The 26,011-nt window shown below is 41.0% G+C and overlaps 1 protein-coding gene and 1 non-coding gene across 2 annotated transcripts in view; one reads left to right on the top strand and one right to left on the bottom strand.

Moving 5' to 3' along the window:
- Klhl15 (kelch like family member 15) overlaps positions 1–11,683 on the bottom strand; it is a 39,846-nt gene extending 28,163 nt beyond the window's left edge. Inside the window, exons 1-2 of the mRNA XM_074063897.1 lie at positions 11,527–11,683; positions 10,755–10,959 (exon numbers count right to left, since the gene is read on the bottom strand). The gene's annotated coding sequence lies outside the window, so the exon portion shown is untranslated. The remainder of the gene's footprint in view (positions 1–10,754; positions 10,960–11,526) is intronic.
- Positions 11,684–19,463: 7,780 nt separating this feature from the next.
- On the top strand, positions 19,464–19,570 carry LOC141420052 (U6 spliceosomal RNA). Its single transcript, XR_012444760.1, has one exon. It is a non-coding gene; the product is annotated as a U6 spliceosomal RNA (small nuclear RNA).
- Positions 19,571–26,011: the final 6,441 nt, after the last annotated feature.

Genomic DNA, 26,011 nt, shown 5'->3' with positions numbered 1-26,011 from the left:
ACAGAGTTCAAGCTGCAGTACCACAAAAAAAAAAGGCTCATCAAAAATCTTTAAAAGCCCTAACTGTCTAGTCCCCACATACGCTTAGTTACACATATAATGAATTGACTGCATAGTAGACTCTTCTTCTGAATGCCCTATTTAGAGTGATTCCATTTGGAGATCGCACAATCAACATATCCAGGCTGGTGGCATGGCTCAAGTGGTAAAGTACCTGCCTAATATGTGTGAGGCCCTGAGTTCAAACCTCAGTGCTGCCAAAAAAAAAAAAAAACCCACTAAACAGAATCCTAATTCTTTCTCTAAGCAGTTTTTTTCTTTTGTAGTCTCCATCTTATCAAGAGGCATTCTAGGTGCCTCCTTCTTCCCATCTGTCTCTTAGCCTACCTTAGGTCCAATTGAGTCTACCACTTTAAATATGTTCACTTATTTAATATACTTTGCTAAGTATGCATAAGATAAAATTAAGATCAAAATTTTTATTAATATTCTATTAGTCAAAAGCAAGCATAAGGCCCTGAGTTCAAACCACTAGTACCACAAAAAAAGGAAAAGTACTCTAAAGGCAAAGTATTTTAAAAAGGAGCTACAACCGGGCACTGGTGGCTCATGCCTATAATCCTAGCTACTCAGGAGGCAGAGATCAGGAAGATCGGGGCTCGAGGCCAGCCCTAAGCAAATAGTTCAAAAGACTCAATCTCAAAAAAAAGAAAAAAAAAATCACAAAAAAAGGCTGGTGGAGTGGTTCAAGTGGTAAGAGAGCCTGCTTAGCAAGCATGAGGCCCTGAGTTCAAAACCCAGTGCAGCCAAAACAAACAAACAAAAAAGGAGTTACAAGGCCCAGGGGTATAGCTCAGTGGAAGAATACATGCTTAGCATGTACAAAGGCCTGGGTTCAACTGTCAGCACCAAAAATTAAATAAAAAGAGATATTATATTTTTTGAGATAGGGTCTCACTACTTAGCCCAGCTGGCCTCAAACTTTTGATCCCCTTGCAGGAAATACTATACTTTCTCAAAAAATGTAACTCAGGTTCCAGACACTGGTGTGGTAGAAATATCATAGGGAAATGAAGCAAATACCATAGGGGTAGGGTTGATAAACTGAATCAAAAGACCCCAAAGACAGGTGCAGGTTACCTACCTGAGTGCCCAGCACCATCTTCTTGGCACCTAGTCTGCCAAGGGGGATTCCTAGTGGGTAGGCTCCTATCCCTTGATCAGACCCAAATGGGAAACATGAATCAAGATGAACACTCTTTTGTGAAGAATTTAGAGAAGTGAGGAAGAGAGAGAAGTGGAAAAAGAAAAAAGGGGAAAAGAAAGAGATGAATTGGAACAGGACAAAAAGCAGGTATAGGCACCCACTTCTGCCTGTCATGTGGGCTAAGTATCAGAGAAAGGAGGTCAACTGAGAAAGACAAAAGCCAGGATAAGGCAAGGAGTGCTCCCTTAACACCTTCATTTTCTATTCCCAGACCCAGCTCTATATAGAGCCTGCTCTTGAGTTCTGAGAGAAATCCTTACATTTTTAAATCCCTCCTTTTTACTATCTTAGTTGATTTCTCCTTCTTATAACCAAAGGTCCTGATAGTTTTAGAACAGAAATACCTTTAAGATACTTAAACTTACTTAGGTTTTGTTTTGTTTTTTTTTTTTTGCATTGATAATTTTATGCCTGGGCCAACCTGGACCATAATTCTTCTATTTGTACTTCCCCACATAGCTTGGGATGACAGGCCACTGGCTGAGATGGGGTCTCTAGAACTTTTTTGCCTGGGTTGGCCTTGAACGTCCCAATCTCCACCTCCCAAGTAGCTAGGATTACAGGCTTGAGCCACCAGACCTGGCCTGGTAAGTTACTTAAATTTTCTTGGCCTTCTCTCGATATCTGTAAAAAGTTAAGAGCACTGGACATTATGATCTCCAAACTTTCTTTTCAGTCATAAAATTTTCATTTATTATTCTGCTTTTTATATGATTTTATAGATAAGAAATATCATTACATAGATACACAAAGTAAATAAACTACAGCTACTTTCAAAGTCTCACCAATGCATTTATGAAGCTTACCTAATCCAGATCAACTTCTAAAAGAATTTGTGATAGCTAGTAACTTTTCTAACAGAGAAAGTTTAGTGCACCTATCAATAAGACTAACAGCTTTAACCGGGGAACTGGTGGCTCACACGAAGGCAGCCCTGGGCAAATAGTTCATGAGACCCTATCTTGAAAATACCCAACACAAAACAGGGCTGGTAAGGCTGAAGGAGTGGCTCAAGTGGTAGAGTGCCTGCCTAGCAAGTGTGAAGCCTTGAGTTCAAACCTCCCTCCTCGCCAAAAAAAAAAAAAAAAAAAAAGACTAACAGCAGTATTTTACACTTTTATGGGAAACATGTACAGAAGTAGAAACAACGAAATGCTCAGTGACTATACCTAATTAACATAATATAGTCTCTATGGAAATGGTTGAGTTAGAATACCCGTCTGGAGTCACACACTGGAGGGACTGAATCCTGGTTAAACTTCTATTAGCTCTTAGGGCAAGCTATTTAGCTTCTCTATGCTCTAAAGTCCTCATCTGTAAAATGAGAGTATTAATAGTAATAGAATCCACATCATAGGTTGCTGTGAGAATTAAATGAATTAATGCATGTAAAAGCACTTAGCAGCCAGGCACTGGTGGTTCATGCCTGCAATCCTAGCTGCTTGGGAGGCTAGGATCAGGAGGATCACAGTTTGAGGCCAACCTAGGCAAACAGTTCACAAGACTCCGTTTCCAAAATAACCAGAGCAAAATAGACTGGAGTTGTGGCTCAAACAGTAGAGTATTTGCTTTGCAAGGGTGAAGCCCTGAGTTCAAATTCCAGTGCCACCAAAAAAAAAAGAGCACTTAGAATAATGCATGACCCCTAAAAGAACACCATGTTAGTTAGAGCTTACCCCTTTCACTTGGAGCCCAAATAGTAAATCTAACCCTTAAAGTCGGGAGTAAATCTGACCCAGTTAACGTCAGAGAAACCCTCTCCCTGGCAGCAGCACTTCTAACCACAGCCTACCTTATCAGTACCCGACCAACTCTAACTTGGTAACTGAAGATGCTAAGGTTTACAGGTAAAGTGCCTTTTTATTCAAGGTCATACAACTAGTTAAAAGGATTGAGTGCCTAGTATGTCCAAGGCCCTGGATTTAACCCCTAACAAGAGAAATAAAAAAGAAAAAGTTAAAGAAAAAAAATATTTACTAGAATTTGATTTGCAACATAAAGTAGTGTGGAAAGGGCAAAAGCTTTGAAATCAGTGTCTACTAGTACTTATCACCTGTGAGACCTGGAGAAATTTTATTAACTGCCTGATCTTAGCTTCACCCATATATTAGGAATAATACTTATTGAGTTGGGGAGGTGATTAAATGAATTAACATAACCATAATATCTAGTTCAGAGCAAGGCATCCAAGCAGACTCAATCAATGCTGGCTTTCCTCATCCAACTCTCCTAAAGCTCCTTATCACCCAGAAGTCTAGACAGACTTGAGACCCCTCAATCCCTTCTTAATAGGCCCCAAGTCTTCCTAGGGTTCATCTCAATGTAGGTTTGTAAGAAATCATGAGATGTACTAGTAGTCAAAAACACTGAACCTCATTTTGCATTGTTCTCCATTCTTTCTCATCATGAAAATATAATTCTCTAGCTTTACTAATGGGCTCCTTAGGCTCTTCTGCCCTAATCAGAGTTAATCTGTATCTACACTGTTTTAGAAACCACTAGCCAGGGGGCTACTGATCACTTGAGATGAGGCTACTCCAAATTAAAATGTGCTTAAAGTATAAAATGAACACCAGATTTTAAAGACTTGTCACAAAAAAAGAATGTATAACTATCTCATATAAATTTTATACTAATTATATTGAGATAATATTTTGAATATACTAGGTTAAATAAAATATATTATTAATCTAACCTGTTTCTTCTTACTTTTTTTGGTGGGGGAGGGGAGTGCTGGGGGTTGAACCCAGGGCCTGGCACCTGCCAGGCAAGTGCTCTACCACTGAACTACATCCCCAGCCCAATTCTTACTTTTTAATAAAAACTATGGCTATGAGAAAATTTAATATTACATACATGGCTGACATTATATTCTACTGGACAGCATGGATATGTAACATCAATGTTCAAGGCATCTAACAACCAAATTTACAACTACAACACAAAAACACATATAATAAAAAACAGCTAGAAAAAGGAAAATGTAAGAACAAAAATATATAAAATCTTCTGCATAAGTATTTTCTAAAAACAGAATATACCAACTTTAGGTAGAAACTAATAGTTATAAGAACTAATCATAAAACTAACATAAAACTCAGATAACTATAAGTCAATGGGGGCTGGGAAAAAAATCTATTAAGGGAGTTTCAGAAAAGACATTTGCTGCTGGTGCCAGTAATTCTAGCTACTTGGGAGGCTGAGATCAGGAGAATCGAGGTTCAAGGCCAGCCTGGGCAAATAGTTCAAAAGACCTCATCTCCAAAATAACCAGAGCAACAAGCTCCAGCTCCTGCTCAGGCCCAGGCTCCAGCACAAGCTCCCAAAGGTATCTAAGCCTCCATGAAGGCCCTATAGTAAAGGCCTCTGTCTGCCCTATGCTGTTTCTACAAATGAACCTGAAGCAGGAAAAAAAAAAATAATACCCAGAACAAAATGAACTGGAGGTGTAGCTCAAGTGGTAGAGTGCCTGCTTTACAAGTGTGAAGTCCTGAGTTCAAAACACCAGTCCTATTAAAAAAAAAAGACATTTACTGACATAACAATGTTCAATGTTCAGGCCAGGCACTGGTGGCTCCTGCCTGTAATTCTAGCTACTCAGAAAGTAGAGATCAGGAAGATCTAAGTTCCAAGCCAGCCCAAATAGTTCATGAGTTCCTATCTCAAAAATACCTAACACAAAAAAGGGCCAACAGAGTGGCTCAAGTGGTAGAGTGCCTGCCTAGGAAACGTGAAGCCCTGACTTCAAACCCCAGTACAAAAAAAATTCAATGTTCAGAAATTCTGTATCCTCATTTCTCAAAACAGATCATCAGAAGTAAGGGAGATTATGTTTTAGAAACCTAGGATATACATACTCTACACCTGGCCTCAGAATTTTTCAAAAGGGGAATGAACCTAAATTAGACTAAATTACAAAGCATACTTATACTATTAGGGAAAAAAATGTGCGTCTTGCTTTTTTCATTGACTTATCACTGATGAAGAAAAAAGGGGACATTGGGGACATAGTTCAGTGTTAAGAGTGCTTCCTGAGCATGTGTTTAATCCTCAACATAGGGAAAAAGAAAAATCTCACATTTTTGTGCTTAAGAATGATGAGTAGGGTGATTCTTAAGTATGGTCCAGTGGACTGGTGGAATGGCTCAAGTGGGAAAGTGCCTGCCTAGCAAGCATGAGGCCCTGAGTTCAAATCCCAGTACTGATAAAAAAAAAATAATAAATACGTAAATGGCATACTCATTTTAGCCAGGCACTGGTGGCTCATGCCTGCAATCCTAGCTACTCAGGAGGCAGAGATCACCAGGCAAAATGTTAGTAAGAACCACCCCTCAAACTGAATAACCCAGGTGTGGTGTCAAGCCTCTAATCCCAGCTATGAAGGAGGCATAGGTAGTAGTCTCAGACCCCTTCCTCAGGCAAAAACTTAAGACCCTATTTGAAAAGTAACTAAAGCAAAAATGGGTTGGGGAGCATGGCACCTGCCCATCCAGAGTTCAAACCCCAGTACCACCACCAAAAGAAAAAAAGAAAAAAACCCACTTGTCTCTCAGTGATTTCCAGAGGTTTTCACATCATATGAATTCAGAAGCTGAATTGTATTTTATTAAGCCAGACACTCTTCATCAACTTAATTGTATTGGAAAATAGTTATTTTGCATTTTTTAAATGTAATTTAAGTATATGAATCATAAATATTTTTAAATTTCCTAGTTTCAATACAATAAATCAATACAACCCACATAAACCAAAGCTCTTTAGGATCCCAATAACCTTTAAGAGTATAAAGAGAGGCTGGCGGAGTGGCGTAAGTGGTAAGAGCATCTGCCTAGCAAGTGTGAGGCCCTGAGTTCAAATCCCAGTGCTGCCAAGAGAAAAAAAGGGTATAAAGAGGTCCTGGGACCTCTGAGTACCACTGAGTAAGAGATAAGTTACTATATACAAACAAACATACACTAACACCCCAACTTCTTCCTACCTCTGCCCTGGAAAACTATTACTGCTATTTATATCACGGAAATTTCTAACATTTCAAACTCTCTAGTGACCAAGTAAAGAAAGAAGTCTGGTGGGGGTAAACTGGACAGGAAATTAAATGCTTCTTTTTTAGTTAGAAAGGTGACATTCTGATTTGAAGGCAAAATTCTAGACAGGTAAATAAAAGATGTTTCAAAATTAACTGAACTCCATGTTTATGCCATAAGCAATAATTTATTGCTTTCACATACCTCTCACAGCTGCCTGAAAATTCATACAAAACTCTACTCAGTACAAAAGCTAAATTCTCAGAGGTTAGTATGCTTACCCTTAATGGAAAATTTTAATGATTTTATACTATCTTCACCCTCAAATTCTACCAAAAATGATGCTTATACAGAAAATGCCATACTTGCATATTAAAGAGAATGCAAAGTTTATTATGTATAAATAGAATTAACTTTAAAATTGTTAACATTTCTCACAATTTCTGTAACCTATAAAACAAATTTTAATTTAACAATCTCAAAGCCAATTTCTCAATGTACCAATTGAAAAGGAAAGAAAATTTTGAAAACAGAAGCTAGGAGTGGTGACTCATACCTGTAATCCCAGCACCACACTCAGGAGGATGAGGCAGGAAGATCTCAAGTTTGAGGCCACCCTGGGCTTCATAATAAAACAGGAATTTTTAGCTCTTGCTATCAGTCATTTTATCCTAGGCTACACTACTCAAATTGAGAAACAACTCAGTTTAATATACAAGGAAGGGCTATATAAGTTAGCTCTAATTTAATACTGGAAATTCTTTGTCATCAAAATATTTTTAGAATTCAGTACCAAATTGCAAATGACCATTTAACTGAACTATTGCTAAGACTCTGGATCCTCCCGCCTCTAGGCTGGCACCCGTTACCCAAATTACCTTACTTTTCACGTATGTTTAGCATTTAGTCATCGTTTAATGCAAGAAAACTTTCAAGAAAAAAACACCCGTTTCAATACTATTTTTCATCAGCAGACCTTAATGCTCCTCTGCTTATTCCTCACAAGTAGTAGTCCAAGAGTGATGTCGTGGAAAACAGCTTCCCTAGCCTTTAGAAACTGGATCCAGTGAGAATTCTAGGAAAAGCCTCTATTGGGAAATAAAATCCCAAATCTTCTAAGTTACATTCTAACACAAAATCACAAATCCTGTAATGTTAGCATTTTGTTCTCCCCAAGAACTATACAACTACATCAAATCTTTTTGAAAATCCTGATGTTGCAACAGATTTCCTGCAAATCTTTAAAGACCATGATGTGGAATCATTAACTAAATTCAAAGATATTCTCAAGGACACAGAATAATTTTTCTATCTGTTCTTGCTTCAATGATTCAGCCAGATTGTGTGTGTGTGTGTGTGTGTGTGTGTGTGATGCTAGGGATGAACCCAGGGCCTCAGATGTGCAGGCAAGAGCTCTATCACTGAGCTACATCTCCAGTCCCAGCCAGATGAGCTTTAATCTTATATTAAAAATAGAAAACCTTTTCTACTTCCTTCACTCCAGTTAAAATTTCTAGGCTGGACACACAGCTTTCTTACCTAGCGTGCCTGAGGCCCTGGGTTCAATCCCTGGCACCGTAAGAAAACAGAAAAAAAAAAATATAACTCTGAAAAGGTTTTCTACTTTTAGACCAGCAGCAATACAGTGTATATCTATGGCAGAGGTGACCTATGAGAGCCTTTCCAGTGATTCCTAAATGGCAAAAATACATTTTTTTTGCAGTACTGGCGATAGAACTAAGGACCCCAAGCTTTCTAGGCAGACACTCTATCACACTCACAGCCCTAATAATCATTTACTCTTCCCTTTATTGCTGCTGTTCCTTGAAAACCAGCCATGCTCCACTTGCTACTCTCTCTGCCTAGATCACTCTATCAACATACATGAGTCCCTTCAGGTCTTTGCTCCAGTGTCAGCTCAGTGAAACCTCCCCAAATGCCCTCTTAAAATTGTAAAATCCCTCTGCCCCAAAGACCAATCTCTATCTTCATTCTCTGCTTTACTTTTCTCTACATACTAAATGGTAAATTGGGCTATCTACCTTATTTACTTTTTGCTGCAAAATTTTTTTTTGTTTTGTTGACTACTGAATCCCCAGCACCTAGAATAGTGCTTCACACATAATAAGTGCTTAATAAAAACATGTTGCATGAACAAAGTTAAACCTCACAACCCTTCGTATTCTATAATCACTGTCAATTTAAAGATGAGAAAATCAAAGCTCAAAGGTTAAGTAACTTATCCAAGGTTAAGATTATTAGTAAGTTGTAAGGCTGGGGTCTGCCCGACTTCAGAGCCTTCCCAATTAACCACTATTCTACCATGACTCACCAATGAGTGTCTTCATTGTTCTCCAATTAAAAAAAAAAACAGAAGCGATAGCATTCCGATTCAGAGGATATATATATGTTAGTAAATTAATCCACAAAGCCCTCCCAAGCTAAAGAATCACTCTCTTCACAGTTAAAATTATTCACTAGCAATACATTTGCAAAGGGAAAGTCCATGCTTGACAACAGCCTAGCAATATCATTGGGGGGAGGGGGTTGTTCAAAACCAAGGAAAAAATGTTGGTAAAGGTACTAAAATATAAAGCTTTTTCTTTCTTCTGTCTCTCTTGACTTGTCATGATGTGTTTTATTTGCTGATAAATGTCATTCTAAATAAAGAAAAATTAAAATTATTAGCATGAATTTTACCATTCATCTTTGTATTGTACAATGCCAGTTTTACACACAAATTATTAAACCAAGTGGGGCCCTTCTGAACATCCATGAAGCCAAGCCAGCCCTGGTGCCCCAACAACCCAAATAAAGGCAGAGAGGTCAAACCTTGAAATCCCCAATAAAGAGTGATATGCCAAAATTTTATCTTCAGGACAAGTGATAAATCCAATGTATGAGAGTTACTACTTATTTAAAGTAGGCTCTTCCTTTTGCCATTTTAATTCTGCCCACCTTACCTTATTCTGTTTTTACAAAACACAAAAGCATACTTTGAAAGATAACTGGTATTGGGCTACAGGATTATAAATTTAATAAAACATTTAACTGCTCAGAAAACCATTTGCTGACTGAAAATAACATGCCCCAAAAATGTTTCTTTCACTTTCCATGGACCATTTTTAAGCTAAAACATACTACTGTTGTGATGTGCCAAGTAAGTACGATTCTATACTATGTTATACACACACATTCTGGCAAATAAATTCAATTTTCAAAGCACAAACATTTACTACCCTATTTTCCCCTGAATCAGCAGTAAAAAGTGCAGATAAACACCCTTTGCCACTGACAAACCATGACTCAAAGCACCTACTAAGTGTTGCGATGATTAAAAATGAAAATTACATAAATAGTACAGCAAGTGCCATAAAGTTCAAATTTCTTATACATGTGTAGCTCTATTAAAAATTACAGAAACATGAATGCATTGTATAAACTCCTCAAAAACAATTTTCCAATGGGTAGTGATTTTTCAGGCATCCTGCTCCCTAGATACGAAAAAGAAGCATTAAAATTAGGGCATATACATCCAAAAAAGCATTTTCTAAATTACAATTTCACCAGATTAACAAAGGAAGAGAAACTGGGAAAATGTGTAAGACTATACAAATGTAAGGTGTTAAATATTCTGAGTAAGGAAAGGGACCTAGGCGGCCTAGAAAGACGAAAAAGCAAAGCCCTTGCAGTAGCATTAAATTTGAAATTAAAAATCCCGTTATTTAAATAAGCAGCTAGCATTTCGTAGGAGGAAGGCCAAGCAACGTGACTATTATGTCTGTGTATCGATTCGCAGCACTGCTTTGCTATTCCATACTTATTTACTGATAATGTAGAAATAAAGAGGCAGCAACAGTTAGTCACTACATTAACCACTCTAGCAAAGGTTACTTAAAAAACGGCCTTCCATTTTTTTTTTTTACACTTTAGAGCTCTAGATTATTTTCACATATATGACCTCATATAGTCCTCACTGCCTTATGATGTGGTATTACTGACAAGATTTCATAGATAGGAAACCCGAGCTCCGTACGCGATTTTCTCAGTCACCCACCCAGACGATCTTTCGAATTCCACCTTTTTACGCTTCAAATTTTGCATAGTTTCATTTCGGGCACAAACGGGATTTTTAAAGGGACGGAACGAGTTAGGGGGAAAATAATCATGGTACCTGCAGCTGTGTGCTGCAAAAAATGGCTGAATTATGCTTCTTCCTTTTTTTTTTTTTTCTGTCTGTCTCTCTGTCTCTCTCCCTCTCTCCCTCCCTCCCTCCCTCCCTGGGGGAGGGGGTGAAATACATTTCAAACAATTTAAGTAAACTCAAAAGATAAATTAGGTCCCGGCGTCTACCAAATGTTTGACTGAGATCAGTGCAGGGAGGGCCACGGAACCCGTGTGTTGCACGGCGCCGCGGGCAAAGCCCGGGCTCCGCAGGCCGGCGGCCAGGGGCGGCTACGCACCTCGGGGGTCCTGTCCAGCCTCTAGTGGACGGCAGTCTGCATCAGGAAGAAACGGGCCAGCGGGCCGAACGGTGGGCGGTCGTGCGCCGGGATGGACCTCAGCAGGCTCCTTGAATGGCTGTCTACAAGGGACCGCTCCCGAGCCGGGCCGGGACGCTCCGGCGGGGGGCGAGTCTGCGCGCCTGCGGCCCCCTCGGAACCAGTCCTGGGAAAGAAGATAGCGCTGAGTCGCGAGTCCAGACAGTCGGGCTAGGCGCGAGGCGGCGCGGCGTCGAGGCCGGGGCCGACCTTGCCAACGCCGGGGGCCTCGCAGTGCCCGACGGGGCTCGGCTGTAGGGCCGACTTGGGGCCACGGGCGGGGAAAAGGGACCGAGGGGACGTGGGCAGTAGCAGAAGCGCCGGCGGTAGCGACGTCGACGACGGCGTCTCCGGGCTTCTGCCCCGAAGCGCGCCGAGCCTCAGGATCACCCACGCCGGGGGTGGAGGAAGGCGGGAAAGGGGCGGGCAAGGGGCGGGGCGTGCGGGGCCACGAGCCAGGGGCCGCTCCGGGCCTCGCGCCCCCTGCGGGCCGCGGGAGCCGCCCGGGGCCCGCCCAGGGAGGCGGGGCCGGCCTGTAGGGGTCTCCGTGCACAGCCTTTTCAACGCGGAAGCTGACCACGCTAGGAGAGAGGGCGGAGGGGACGAAGCCAGGGGGTGGAGAGCAGACCCTGGAGGCCTCATCGGCCCCTGCTGCGCCCCGAGGGGGCCAGCGCGCGGCCTGGCGGGTGTTTACCTTCCCACTGGTTGAGCGCCAGTGCCGCCATCTTTCAGCCCACCGCGCGTCACTTCCGGCGCCACGGGAGCGGGAGCGGGTGTGGGAACCGGGTAGAGGGAGGGCTGTCCCGCTCTCGCGGCGTGCCGCGTCTCTGCCGAGGGCCCGCCACAGTAGGCGGGCCCCACTGAGGAAAAGCGGCGACGGGGCGCTGTTGCCGCGGCCCCATCAGAGGCGGCTTCCCTTGCTACGCCGCCGTCGGGGCTGGGGACGCTCGGCTGTGCACGTCCCCTCGCTGCAGTTTCTCTCCGCCTGCGCGAGGGGCGGACCCCAAACCACTGTGGTGCACCCACCGTCCACAAGTTGAGGGCAGGGGCGAGAGGGGGAAAATGTCTTTTTACATCTTGCACACGATGAGGGTGAGGGAAACTGGAACAACGTGCAGGAAGCTTTGCTATAGGTACCTGTTATAAAAGTGACGATCTGCGCCAAATGACATCATTTTTTGTAAGGCAACTTGCAGTGGATCATTACGTCACAGTTCCACTTGGCTTACTGCACAGCAATTACACATATCAGAAATAAATTTCCCAAAGGTGAGAGAAGTCATAGAAAACAGCATGTCTTCACCACACGGAGAAACGCTGGATCTAAAAAAAACAAGCTGCTGTTTCTATTTGCATCAAAATAAGCAAGAACTAACATCAAAAGGGCAGTGGGTTTTGTTATTCGTTTTTAACAAATAAGCTATACAATTCTAGCCAATTTTTTTAAATATCACCTTTTCTGGATTTAAGAATATAAAATTACACTATAGGACTGTTTTGTAAATTTCTTACGAAATCTCTGTGGGAAAAGTGTAGATGACAGAAATACACGGAGGCCAGTGGTTCCACAACTAACCTTAAATTAGGTCATCCATTGCCCATTTCTGATCTTAAACAGAGGTATTTCTGCTTCCCCACTCCCCGCCGCCATTTTCTCTGTAGACCAATATCCCGATGAACTTTATGTGAAATGTGTGACTAAAAGCGATCATTATCTCTTTCTAGCAAACTTGAACATGCCATGTTTCCCAAGAAGCCAAAATTGCACACGGTGTACTGTTCTGCTGAAGTAGACTACTTCGTGGGAAAAAGACAATCACCTTAATATTTTGAAAATAAGCTTCCCTTTTCTCAAACTGTAAAACAAGCTTTAAAACTATACTGAAATTCCTAAGTTCACACATTCTGTCTTTTCCAATAGCTCTTTTAATATTTATGTTCATTACTTTAAAATCCTTGTTTGCTATATTTGCACCTATTACTACATGACAAATTACACCAGAAAGTGTCACCTTAAAAACAACGAATTTTAAGCAGAAGAGTGCTTGCTTTGCAAGCACAAAGCCCTGAGTTCAAACCCTAGTCCCACTAAAAAAAACCCTCAAAACCATCATGTCCTTTCACATAAATGTTTCAGTGGGTTCTAATCCATCAGAATAAATTTTTTGAACAAGTTTAAAAAAACTAGACCACAAAATAAACTTTAAAATTGCACATATTCAGCTTTTGAACATTTTCATATCTTATTCCTGGGATCTATAAGTGTTGGCTTTTTTTTTTTTTTTTTTTTTTGCAGTACTGGGGTTTGAACTCAAGGCTTCACACTTGCTACTCAGGCGCTCTACCACTTGAGCCACTCCACCAGCCCAAATTTCTATCTTTTACATTACCTAACAGACATGCATTTTGAGCTATACATTGTCATGTGGCATTGACTTGGCTAGAGGCTTCTGTTCCTGATTCGGTCAAGAACTGAAATGTTAGAACTGACTACGTTTATATTTAACTGAATGCAGTAAAAAAAAAAATAAATAAAAATAACTGAAATGTTTCTCTGTCCTGTGTAGCATGTATATGTACAGTGAGTGGTGCCACGAGGCATTGTGGTCAGTGTACACACACTTTCTTATGCCATTACATGACCTTGCATGGCATTTTGTTACCTCCAAAATCTGTTGGGGTTTTTTTTGGTTTTTGATGCTTTACTGTTTCTGAAACCGAGTTGTGTCTTTCAATCTCTATGTTTATTATGTAGAGCCCTCTCTTGAAATTTTCTTTAGTCCATGGTGCTGCTTTTGCTCCCCACCACCACCTTCTTTCTCCCTCGGTGCTGGGGATGGAACCCAGAGCCTCAAGCATGCTAGGCTATACCCTCAGTCTTCACTCTCCACTTTTTTCAAGTATACTGCCTTCAGAACATATTTTGCTTCTCAATTACTAAAGAAAGTTAAACCCCCTCATCTAAATAAACTAACACCTTAGACGGTAATTCCTGTCTTCAATTATAGTCAGGCATTGCTTAACAACAGTGATTTATTCTGAGAAATGCATAGGCAGGCAATTTCATTATTATGCAAACACCCTGGAGTGTCCTTACATAAACCTAGAGGATGCATATCAATCACTAGAGGTGGCCTCTTGATGCAATCAAAAGACAGAATAGGCCCAGCATGGGGTGGTGGCTCATGGCAATAATCCTAGCTACTTAGGAGGCTGAGATCTGGAGGACTGCAGTTCAAGGACAGTCTGGGCAAAAAGTGAGGGAGACTTACATCTCAACTAATGGTTGGGTGTGGTAGTGCCCTCCTGTCATTCCAGCTACAGTGGGAAGTGTACATAGGAGGATCCTGGTCTAGGTTGGTCCAGAAATAAATGTGAGACCCTAATCGAAAAAATAATTAAAGCTAAAAGGGTAAGGGTGTGGCTCAAGTGGTAGAGTACCTGCCTGGTGAGTACAAGGCCCTAAGTTCAAACCCCAGTAGCACCAAAAAAAAAAAAAAAAAAAGCAATAAACACTATAGATACTAGGCTGCTCCTTGCCTATGGGACATGACATGTTTTAATGTAAACTTTTTTTTTTTAGTGGTGCTGGAGTTTGAACTCAGGGCCTACATGTGTCAGCCCTTTTTTGTGATGGGTTTTTTTCGAGTTAGGGTATCACGAACTATTTGCCTAGGCTGGCTTCAAACCACAATCCTCTTGATCTCTGCTCCTGAGTAGCTAGGATTACAGGAGTGAACCACCAGTGCCTGGCTACAGTAAACTTTTTTAAATAAGTAGGCATATACTCTAAAATAACAATAAAACAAAAAAAAACAATAAAACAAAAAATAAAATAGCAATAAGCATACAGTATATAATTAAAACAGCAACATAGTGGATTGTGATCATTATCAAATATGTACTGTACATCATTGCATGTGCTGTACTTTCCTAGGACTGGCATCAAGGTAGGTTTATTTACACCAGCATCCTCACAAACATGAGGAATATGTTGCAGCACTACTATAGGATTACTATGACACCATTAGATATTGGGAATTTTTTCAGCTCCATTATAATCTTTTTTTTTTGGTGGTATGGGGTTTGAACTCAGAGCCTCATGCTTGCTAGGCAGGCCTTCAACCGCTTGAGTCACTCCAGCAGCCCTTTTCTGTGTTGGTTATTTTCAAGATAGGGTCTTGAGAACTATTTGCCCAGGCTGGCTTTGAACCTCGATCCTCCTGATCTCTGCCTCCTGAGTAGCTAGGTTTACAGGAGTGAGCCACTATAATCTTTTGAGACCACTGTCATACATGACCTAAATGTCCTTCCCATGACTACTTTTCTCACCACTCAGTGAGAAAGGAATGGAAAGTAATGGCATTCCTATTCCTAAATACATTCCGTGTTGGAAGAGACCCACAGGGCAGTTGCAAGTTGTCTTCTTAGTTCTCTAGCCTAAGTTTTTTTGAATACAATACACATTTCTCAATCTGTTTAGGAGGCATTGAAGTCTGATCTCCCAGAGGCATGCTAGAGGCCTGGGCCTGGGAATGCTGGTGGAGTTGGAAGGAGGTTTCCAACTAGGGTTTCTTGACAATTTAGAAGAGTGTATTCCCTCCTCCCCCTCCCTTATTCTGTTTTGTTTTAAGAAGTTGAAGGCGCTGGTGGCTGACACCTGTAATTTTAGCTACTCAAGATGATCGAGGTTCAAAGCCAGCATGGGCAAACAGTTCGTGAGACTCTATCTCAAAAAAAAAATCATCACAAAAAAAGAGGGCTGGTGGAGTGACTCAAGGTGTAGGCCCTGAGTTCAAACCCCAGTACAGCAAAAGAAAAAGAAAAAGAAGATGAAGAAGAAGAGGTTGAAAGCTAGGTGCTGGTGGAGTGACTCAAGCCATAAGAGTGGCTGCCTAGTAAGTGTGAGGCCCTGAGTTTGAACCCCAGTGCTGCCGCCAAAAAAAAAAATTGAAGCTAGAACCCTAAACCTGTAACTCACGCCTGCCTATAATCCTAGCTACTTGAGAGGCAGACATCGGGAAAATCACAGTTCAAGGCCAGTCCAGGCAATAAAGTAGGTGGGATGACCCCATCTCCAAAATAACCACAGGCCTTAGAGCTCCTGCCTAGCAAGCACCTGAATTCAAACCCCAGTGCCACAAAAAAAAATTGACAGCTGGGCATGGCCCTGCACATTTGTAATCCCAGCACTACATAGTCAGACTGCCTCAAAAAAACAAAAAGGAGGGGAACTAACTTAAGCCTTACTTCCTTATGTTGCATGACTAATAAAAAAATTGTTGCTTTTATTCATATTGGAGGATTCCTGGTGAGCACTTAGGACATCTTGGTCATTGTTGGTTACCTCTCACTTGGACAGACTCCTCCTCTTAGCTTCTTTCCTATTACCTCTGGCCTTCTGTTCTATCACCACTTTCCACATTTCTCCAACTTTATCCACTTTTTCTTAACTCAAGAACATGACCAACTTTCCTAGGCAAAGACAAAATCCTAAAGGAATCACAAAGAAACTTCAGTCTTTACACAGGTCATGGCTTCTTGAGATTCCTACACTGGTCATCACTTAAGTCATATATAAGTCATTTGATGAGAACCTTTAAACCCATCTGTCTTTGCCAATCTCAGAAGGCCCATATCTGCCCCAGGAACCAACTGGGGGAAGACCAATTCCCTATACATCCAAAAGGGTTGTGGACACAAAGGCAAAAGAAGACAAAACAACTGCAAAAGTTGTTTTTAATCTTTGTAGGAGGTTGATTTTGAGACAGAAGATACTCAAAGTATGTACATTTGTATCATTTCACCAATGCAGGGAGCTACCCAAGGAAAACTAGCTAAAAACTTTGCCTTATAGCTACATGACCAAGAGAACACAACATGATCTGTCCTGGAACTTCCAGCTCTAGCATGCAAATACCCGCTGGCAGTTATTAGAATAACTGCATGGCCCCTTGCAGCCAGTCATCAAGGGTTCAGAAACATTGGCAACATTCAGAAGCATACACACCTGGCCTCTAGCCTCCAACACATTGTGACAAGTTTAGGCAAATAGGGAGGTCTGCCTTTCTTTTTCCTTCCTTCCTTCCTTCCTTCCTTCCTTCCTTCCTTCCTTCCTTCCTTCCTTCCTTCCTTCCTTCCTTCTCCTCCCTTCCTCCCTCCCTCTCTCTCTCTGTTTCTTTCTCTCTCTCTTTCAATGGTAAGACTGGGGTTTGAACCCAGGGCTTCCCACTTGCAAAGCAGGTAATTTCTAGGCTTGAACCCCCAATCCAACATGGGGACTATGATATAAACCAGGTGGGGAAGGATCAAGCAAGGGAAGCAAAGGAGGAAAGGGGAGGGACTAATAAAACATCTAGATCTAGGAGAACTGCTAATAGTTTAGTAGAGTGAGAGTGTAGGACAAAAGAAGGGGAGAGGAGAGATGGGGACGTAATTCAGTTTTACACCACTTGCCTAGCTCAAGTTGAGGCCATGGGTTCCATCCCCAGCATTGAAAGAAAAAAGCCCCACAGGAAGAAGCTAAAGGTCAGACAGGTCACTGAGTGTAGACAGTGACAGTCAATGCTTCCACCAGCCTGAATTGCTTCTTGACCCACACTCTTTCTGACACAGAATAGATCAGGGAAATTGATGCATGAGAAACAGCAGCCAGGAATTTACAAATAAGCATTGTACTAATGAATAGCCTGATTAAAAGCATATAAATATTGCTTTCTTTGCTTTAAGTCTTACACCTCCTCTAAAAAGCTGCCAAAAAAAAAAAAAAAAAAGCAAGCTGCTGTCCCCCTGACCTTGCTGGCTTGCCCAAAAGTAATTAGTGCACGCTGAGAACTGAGCAAGAATAATCTTCAAGACACTTAACCTGGGAAAGAACTCTTGGAAAAATGACTCCTCTGGGCTCGAAAAGTTTGTACAAAGAAAAATATTTATCAAAAGGATGGACACTGCTCTGAAAGGACCATCTGACAGGACCCATCCTTTGTTTAAAGGGATCTCCAAACATCTATGTCATAGTGACCCAAATTTAATGCCCGTGCCAACCTTCAAATCTTTGGGCTCAATTGTTAAGACAGTGTAACAGCAAAAGCAACTAATCATACCAGGTGTCAGAAACAGAGGGAGCACTTTTCCTAAGGTAAATTCAAGCAAACCCCCAACCCACTTTTTCACTATACATAGACCTGATGTTAGAACACTCAAGTTGCACCTGTTATCAGATATGCCCAACCCATGTCTGGGTTGTGTACTATAGTTCTTTTTTTGTTGCCTTGTATTACTAATAAACTTCTTGGTCCTGACCTCGATGTGTCCTAAAGTTCTTTTTTGTTGCGAGACATCAAGAACTTGGTACCCAAGGGCCAGGTGGAGGCTTCCTCCCTTTTAGAGACCTCTTCCCTGGAGTAACCTGGGTTCTGGTAATATTTACACTGTTCCCTGTGATTATACTGATTAAATGATCTTCATATCCTTGCCCTTGTTTTGGCAGTACTGGGGTTTGAACTCAGGGCCTTATGCTTGCTAATGCTCTACCACTTGAGCCATGCCCCAGCCCTTAAGGTTTTTGTCCCCAGGAGGCCTCGTACTTATGGCCTCCCATGTAGCTGGGATCACAGGTGAGACACCATCCTCAGATTATTGATTGAGATGGGGGTCTCACTAGCCTTTTGCCCAGGCTGACCTCAAAACATAATCTTCCTGATCTCTGCCTCCAGAGTAGCTGGGATTCTCTATAGGCTTGAGCCACCATGCCTGGCCATATTGTTGCATTTTTATTCCTAACTAATTCCATAAATTTTAGTTTATAATCCATTCCATGTAGGCCATAGTAAGATCTGTGGCCTTTCAGATATTGGGAACCATTGGAAGATTCTGAGAGCAGCAGAATGATTTGACATGTGTCTGCTGTGTAAATCATAGAATTTGGGTAGACAAGCATGGAATTGGGGGGATGGGTTAGGAGATTATGGAATGGAGTAGAGGCTACAGTTGGGATGTGCGAAGTAGCCAGACTCTGTAAATATTCTGATGATAGAACCAACAAGATTTCCTAGACGTAGAGATAAAGGAAAATGAGGATTCAGTTGATAATGCCAAGTTTTCTGACTTGAACAGCTAGAATAATGACACTGTCATTTTCTAAGATCTGAAAGACTTCAAGAGAAGGAGGGTTTGTGTTTTGTTTGTTTTTGCGGCACTGGGGTTTGAACTCGCTTGCTAGTCAGGCAGTCTTACACCACTTCACCCTCTCCACCAGCTCAAGAGGAGGAGGTTTGATGGGAAAGAAGGACAGAGTAAATATAAAGACTGGGCCCAAGGGCACGCGAAGGATGCAGAGCCCTGGGGAAGAATATGACAAACTGGTCTAGAAGATCGGACAGGGCAAGCAATGCTACAAACCAGGAAGAAAGATAATGTAAGTTGTTAGAAATCCACTATCAGTAAACAGTGCAACAAATATCAGCATTTTAACTGAACAGTCTTACTTTGAAACATGATGTAGACAATGCCCCCTTGTAAATGGAATATTTTAAAAGAATAAAATTTTAAAACAACTCAATCATTTTGTACTCTTACGAACCAATGAAAAATAATACTATGCTTCAGAAACCTCAAAATTTGAGCCATCTAGTGCTCGCTTAGGCAGCACATATACTAAAAATTGGAACAATACAGAGAAGATTAGCATGGCCCCTGTGCAAGGATGACACCTAAATCGTGAAGCCTTCCATAAACAAACAAAAAAAAAATTTGAGCCATCTATTCAAGAGGTGTTTTCAAGATCACCAAGAGATTGAGTGCAAATGGAGTAAGGACGGGGCCCTGGGGCACACCAATGTGCAGGAGGGAGTCCTCTGGGAGGTGTGGAGGAAGTCAAGGAAGTTGAGAAGGAGTAGCCAGTGAGAGAAGCATAAGACAAAGAGTGTGCTATGTATGCTAAACAGGATAGAAAAGTGTTGAATAGTTGCATTTTAACTGAATGTATCTACTTTGAAATACAAGATAGACAATGCCCACTTGTAAAAGAAAATGTTAAAAAGATCAACCTCTAAAAGTTAATCACCAGCCTTAAAAATCACTTTCAAGCTTTCTGTGAACTAATGGAAAGTAATGGAGTAATGGAGTGGTTCAAGTGGTAGAGTGCATGCTTAGCAAACCTTAGTTCAAATCCCAGTACTGCCAAAACAAACAAACAAAAGTTTTGTTATAGCGTCACTATACTTTAGCAGCCTCATCACACAAGGCTTCATTTCAGATGTGGAAGCAAACACACACGTATCCTATGTATGAGCACCAGGTTTGAGGTGAATAGTAACAAAGAAGAATTGCTATATGGTGTTGTACAATGGAAGAAATGAAAAAAGCCTTCAGTCATGGCTGCTGCCCACAGCACAGCATTAGAGTTTGGGAACTGTGTTCAGGAAAAGAACAGGATTGAATGTAGGCTCTGGGGTTATTTGTTCTAAAACTAAACTCCCTTCGGGAGAGGGCAGTAGTTCTTTAGGTAGCCCAGGCTGGCCTTGAACCCATGATCCTCCTGCTTCAGCCTCCTAAGTGCTGGGATTACAGATGTGTGCCATTGTGCCCAGCTAAAACTAAGTTCTTAAAAATCAGAGATTGGGGACTGGTGGAGTGGCTCAAGTGGTAGAAATTGACCAGGCATTGGTGGCTCATGCTGTAATCCTAGCTACGTGGTCTATGACTTTTTTTTTGGCAGTATGGGGGTTCAACTCAAGGCCTCATGCTTGCTAAGCAGTGTTCTACCACTTGAGCCACTTCACCAGCAATCCTAGGTACTTGGAGTTGAGATCAGGAGGATCAAGATGTGAGGTCAGCCTACTCAAATAGTTCGTGAGACCCCCCCTCATCTCCAAAATAACCACAGCAAAATGGATTGGAGGTGTGGCTCAAGCAGCAGAGTACCTGCTCTGCAAGCATGAAGCTCTGAATTCAAATCCCATCCCACCAAAAACAAAACAAAACAAAAAACCAGAGATCACATAACTAGACAAAATTTCTTTGTAGATACAGGACAGAGAAGGACTTTAGGTAAGTCAGTTCTGGCCTCCTCAGCTTTAGGTGGGGGAGTTGATGGGAAAGCAGAGGTAAGTATCACATATGAACATTGGGTCCCAGCCTGGTGGAAAGCCAGGCTAAATTTCATGCTGCCTAGGGACTTGGGAAAAGAAGGAGGAAATATTTCCTTGGTGAGGTTTGGTAGAATTCTAAGCATAAGTGAGGCAGGATAGCCTTCTCAGATTAGAAGTCTCCATATTGTCTGATGCTGATTCTTCCCAAATTGACCTATAGATTCAAAACAAAACCTATCAGGCTGGGAGTGTTTCTCAGTGGTATTGTGTGCATAGCATGTACAAGGCCTGAGGTTCAATCCCCAGCATGAAAAAGAAAGAAAGAAACAAATCAAAAGAACAAGAGAAAGAGGCCTGGCCCTGTGGCTCACACCTGTAATCCTAGCTATTCAAGAGGCAGAGATCAAGAGGATCAATCTCAAAAAACCCCAGTACTGCCCAAAAAAAAAAAAAAGAAAAGAAAAGAAAAGAGAGAGAGAAAAGAAAAGAAACCCACATCAAAACCCCAGCAGGAATGAATACAGATTACCAGTTTTGCAAGTGAAAAAGTTTTAGCAATCTGTTGCACAACAATGTACATATAGGCATGGGTGCCGGTGGCTCACTCCTGCAATCCTAGCTACTCAGGAGGTAGAGATCAGGAGGATCGTGGTTCAAAGCCAGCCCGGGGAAATAGTTCACAAGACCCTATCTCAAAAAACCCTTACAAAAAAAAGGGACTGATGGAGTGGCTCAAGGTGTAGGCCCTGAGTTCAAACCTCAGTACCGCCAAAAAAATAAAAACATAAAAACAATGTGCATGTAGTTAAGACTGCTGTATTGTACATGTAAACATGGTCAAGGTGGTTATTATTTTTTTTGTACAGTTCTGGGGATCGAACTCAGGGCCTTGGGCATACTAGGCATTCTCTCTACCACCACCAGCCCAAGATGATAAGTTTTACCTTGCTGCTTTTTGTTTTATTTTGTTTTGTTTTGCCACAATTAAAAGAAAAAACAGTAGGATTGTTTCACAGAAGTGACAAGCTGAGGGCTGGGATGTGGCTCAAGTGGTAAAGTGCCTACTTCATAAGCTCTCAGTCCTGAATTCAAATCCCAGTACCCTTTCCAAAAAATAAATTGATACTCTGATTCTAAAATTGATATGGAAATACAAAGGTCCTAGAATAGTCAAAAGAACTTTGAAAAAGAACATAATTAAAAGGTTTACACTTTTTAACTTTAAAATGTAGTATAAAACTATAAGCTGGGTGCTGGTAGCTCATGCCTGCAATCCCAGCTACTCAGGAGGCAGAGATCAAGAGGATCAAGGTTCAAAACCAGCCCCGGGAAAATAGATCGAGAGACCCTATCTTGAAAAAACCCATCACAAAAAAGGGCTGGTGGAATGGCTCAAGGTGTAGGCCCTGAGTTCAAACCCCAGTACCATGAATAAATAAATAAATAAATATGAAACTATAAAAATCAAATAGTGCAATACCAGTATGAGAATAGACATATACTTAGAGTAGAATTGAGAGTCCATAAATAAACTCTTTTATTTATGATCAATTTATCTATTTATTTGTTATTGTTATCATTATTTTTATTATTTGGTGGTACTGGGGTTTGATCTCAGGGCCTTGCACATGCTATGCAAGTGCTCTACCACTTTACTTTTTTTTTTTTACTTTATTTTATTTTTTATTTATTTTTAACTTTCCTTATTTTTCTTCTTTTTTAATTGTTTGTTTATTCATATGTATATACATTGTTTGGGTCATCTCTCCCCCCTATCTCCCACCTCCCTCCTCTCCTTATTTTTTATTTTTATATATGTATATATAAGGGGAAAAAGGATAGTCTTTTCAACAAATAGTCCTAGGACGACTGGATAGCCACATGCAAAAAGATGGATGCAAAAATTAACTCAAAATAGATAATAGACCTAAATGCAAAAGATAAAACTATAAACTCTTAAGAAGAAAACATATTTGTAAATCTTTGCATCCTTGGCAAAGTGTTCTTATATATGTCAGAAAGGAGAAAAATACCCCAGTACCACCACCAACAGCAGCAACAAAAAAAAAAAAAAAAAAGAAAGGAAAAAATAATACATAAATTGGACTTCATTATGCTGGCTGCTGGTGGCTCATTCCTGTAATCCTAGCTACTCAGGAAGCAGAGATCAGGCAGATTATGGTTCGAAGCCAGCTTGGACAAATAGTTCTTGAGACCCTATCTTGAAAAACCCATCACAAAAAAAGGGCTGGTGGAGTGGCTCAAAGTGTAGGCCCTGAGTTCAAACCCCAGTACTGCAAAAAAAAAAAAAAAGTAAATAAAATAAATAATTTGGACTTGATCAAAGTTAAAAACTTGCTCTTCAAACACACCAATAAGAAAACAGATGCCAGGCACCATGGCTCATACCTGTAACCCTAGTTACTTGGGAGACACAGATCAGGAGGATCCTAGTTCAAAGCCAGCCTGGGTAAATAATTCCCAAGATCTTATCTTAAAAATACCCAACACTAAAAAGGGCTGGTCGGGGGCTGGTGGAGTGGTGTAAGCCGTACAGTGTCTGCCTAGCAAGTGTGAGGGTTGTAGCTCAGTAGCAGACTGCTTAGCATGTGAGAGGTTCTTTGGGTCCAATACCCAGCACCAAAAAAAAAAAAAAAAAAAAAGATGATCAAGCCAGGTGGTGGTGGCTCATGCTTGTGAGCCTAGCTACTCAGGAGGTAGAGATCAGGATCATAGTTGGAAGCCAGCCTAGGCAAATAGTTTGAGAGACTCAATCTTGAAAATACCCAACACAGAAACAGAGCTAATGGAGTTGGCTCAAGTGGGAGAGTGTTTGCCTAGCAAGTATGAGGCCCTGAGTTCAAACCCCAGCACTAAAAAAAAAAAGATAATCTAATTTTTAAAATGAGTAAAAGGATTGAATAGATATTTTACTAAAGAAGAGATGTGACTGGGTAATAAATCTCTGAAGAGATGCTGGGACTGGAGCAGAGAGCACTGCTCCGTGGGTTCATTCCCAGAACCCCCACCCCACTAAGAAGATGCTCATCTTGCAACAGAATACAGAGCCTCTTCTGACTCTTTCCCTCCTTCTTTTAGTAGTAATTTGGGCCATTAGTAATTTGGGGTTTTTTAATCCAGAAGGTACATAGAAACATTTTCAGATTTTTTCATCTGATTGCACAGATAGTACTTACAAATTTCTATTTTAGTTCATTAAAAACTGCAAAATCAGCTGGGCACTGGTGGCTCATGCCTGTAATCCTAAATACTCTGGAGGTTGAGATTGAGAGGGTTGTAGTTGGACAAATACTTGGCAAATAGTTCCTGAGACCCCCACCTCCAAAATAACCAGAGCAAAATGCACTGGAGGTGTGACTTGAGAAGTAGAGTGCTTGCTTTGCAGAAACGAAGCCCTGAATTCAAACCCCAGCCCCCCCAAACACAAATTGCAAAACCAATCTGTATCATGTACCAAACCAATGTGAAATAAATCTACATGTTTATTGAAAAAGAAGATGCTCAACATCCATTAGTCATTAGGGAAAGCAAATTAAAACTACAGCCACTAGAATACTTATAATAAAAAATTACCATTACATGTGGTAGCAAGGATATTGTGAAACTGGAACCCTGATACATTGCTAATGGGAATGTAAAATGGTTCACCCAACTTGGGAAACAGTTTAAATGTTAAATGTAAGCAGTAGAGCACCTGCCTAGCAAGCACAAAGCCCGGAGTTCAAACCCCAGTACTGCCAAAATAAAAATAAAAATAAAATGTTAAACATAAATTTACCAGAGGACTCCAACTATACAAGTATTTACCAGGATAAATAAAAACATGCCATAAAAACTTCTACATTGCTGGACACCAGTGGCTCACACCTGTAATCCTAGCTACTTGGGAGGCAGAGATCAGGAGGATCAAGGTTCAAAGCTAGCTAGGGTAAAATAGTTCCCAAGATCCTATCTCAAAAATACCCAACAGAAAACAGGGCTGGTGGAGTGGCTCAAGTGGTAGAGCACCTGCTTAACAAGTGTGAGGCCTTGAGTTCAAATCCCAATACTACAAAAAAAAAGAAAGAAGAAAAGATAGAAAAAAATCTTGTGCGCAAATGTTTATCAGCATTATTCACAATAGCCAAAAAGTAGAACCAATTCAAGTATCTATTAACTAGTGAATGGATCAACAAAATGTCATACAAAAATGTATTTGACATTCTGCTCAGAGGTGGGGGGTTGGCCCAAATAATGTAAGTAAATGTAAAAACAATAAAATAAAAAAATTTTTAAAAATATTCAACAATAAAAAGGAATAAACTGGTACTTACACAAAATGGATGAGCTTCAAAACCAAGATGCTAAGTGAAAGAGCTTACCTTATTCGTGGATTTTATTCCATTTGGTTTTGAACAAAATTGGTCAGGAAAAAATATTCCCCTACAGCTCCATAGACCCTGAGAAGTTCTGTGAGTCCTGTGTTAATGTCAGTTATGTTTGAACTCTGTCCACTGGGAGCATTTGCAGTTTTTCTTCAACAGTGGTCTCCATGGATACCAAGGGTCTACTGTTTGCTCATACCTGGTTCTGAATTCCATCTCTGTTACTTACTAGCTGCGGTATGTTCTGTATGTTTGATCTTTCTTGGACTCAATTAATCATCCACAAGATAGGAATAATAGCTACCTTGAATTTTTTTTTTTTTTGTGATACTGGGGTTTGAACTCAGAGTCTACACCTTGAGCCACTCCACCACTCCTCTATTTTTTTTTTTTTTTGTGAAGGGTTTTTTCGAGATAGGGTCTCATGAGCTATTTGCCCAGGCTGGCTTTGAACCTCAACCCTCCTGATCTCTGCCTCCTGAGTAGCTAGGAGCAGGTGTGAGTCACCAGCACCCGGCTACCTTGGACTTTTGTGAGGATGAAACAAATTTAACATGTTTGGGATTTGAACACCCTGCCTTATGCTTGCTAGGCAGTTGCTCTAAAACGTGAGCCACTCCACCAGCCCCTTTTTGGCCCGGCTGACTATGAACCATGATCCTCCTGATTTTTGCTCCTGAGTAGCCAGGATTATAGGCGTGAG

Source organism: Castor canadensis, chromosome X (assembly GCF_047511655.1).
Source record: "Castor canadensis chromosome X, mCasCan1.hap1v2, whole genome shotgun sequence".
Classification (NCBI taxonomy): domain Eukaryota; kingdom Metazoa; phylum Chordata; class Mammalia; order Rodentia; family Castoridae; genus Castor; species Castor canadensis.
Note: the sequence above shows the minus strand (reverse complement) of the source record. Positions and strands in the feature narration are given on the sequence as shown.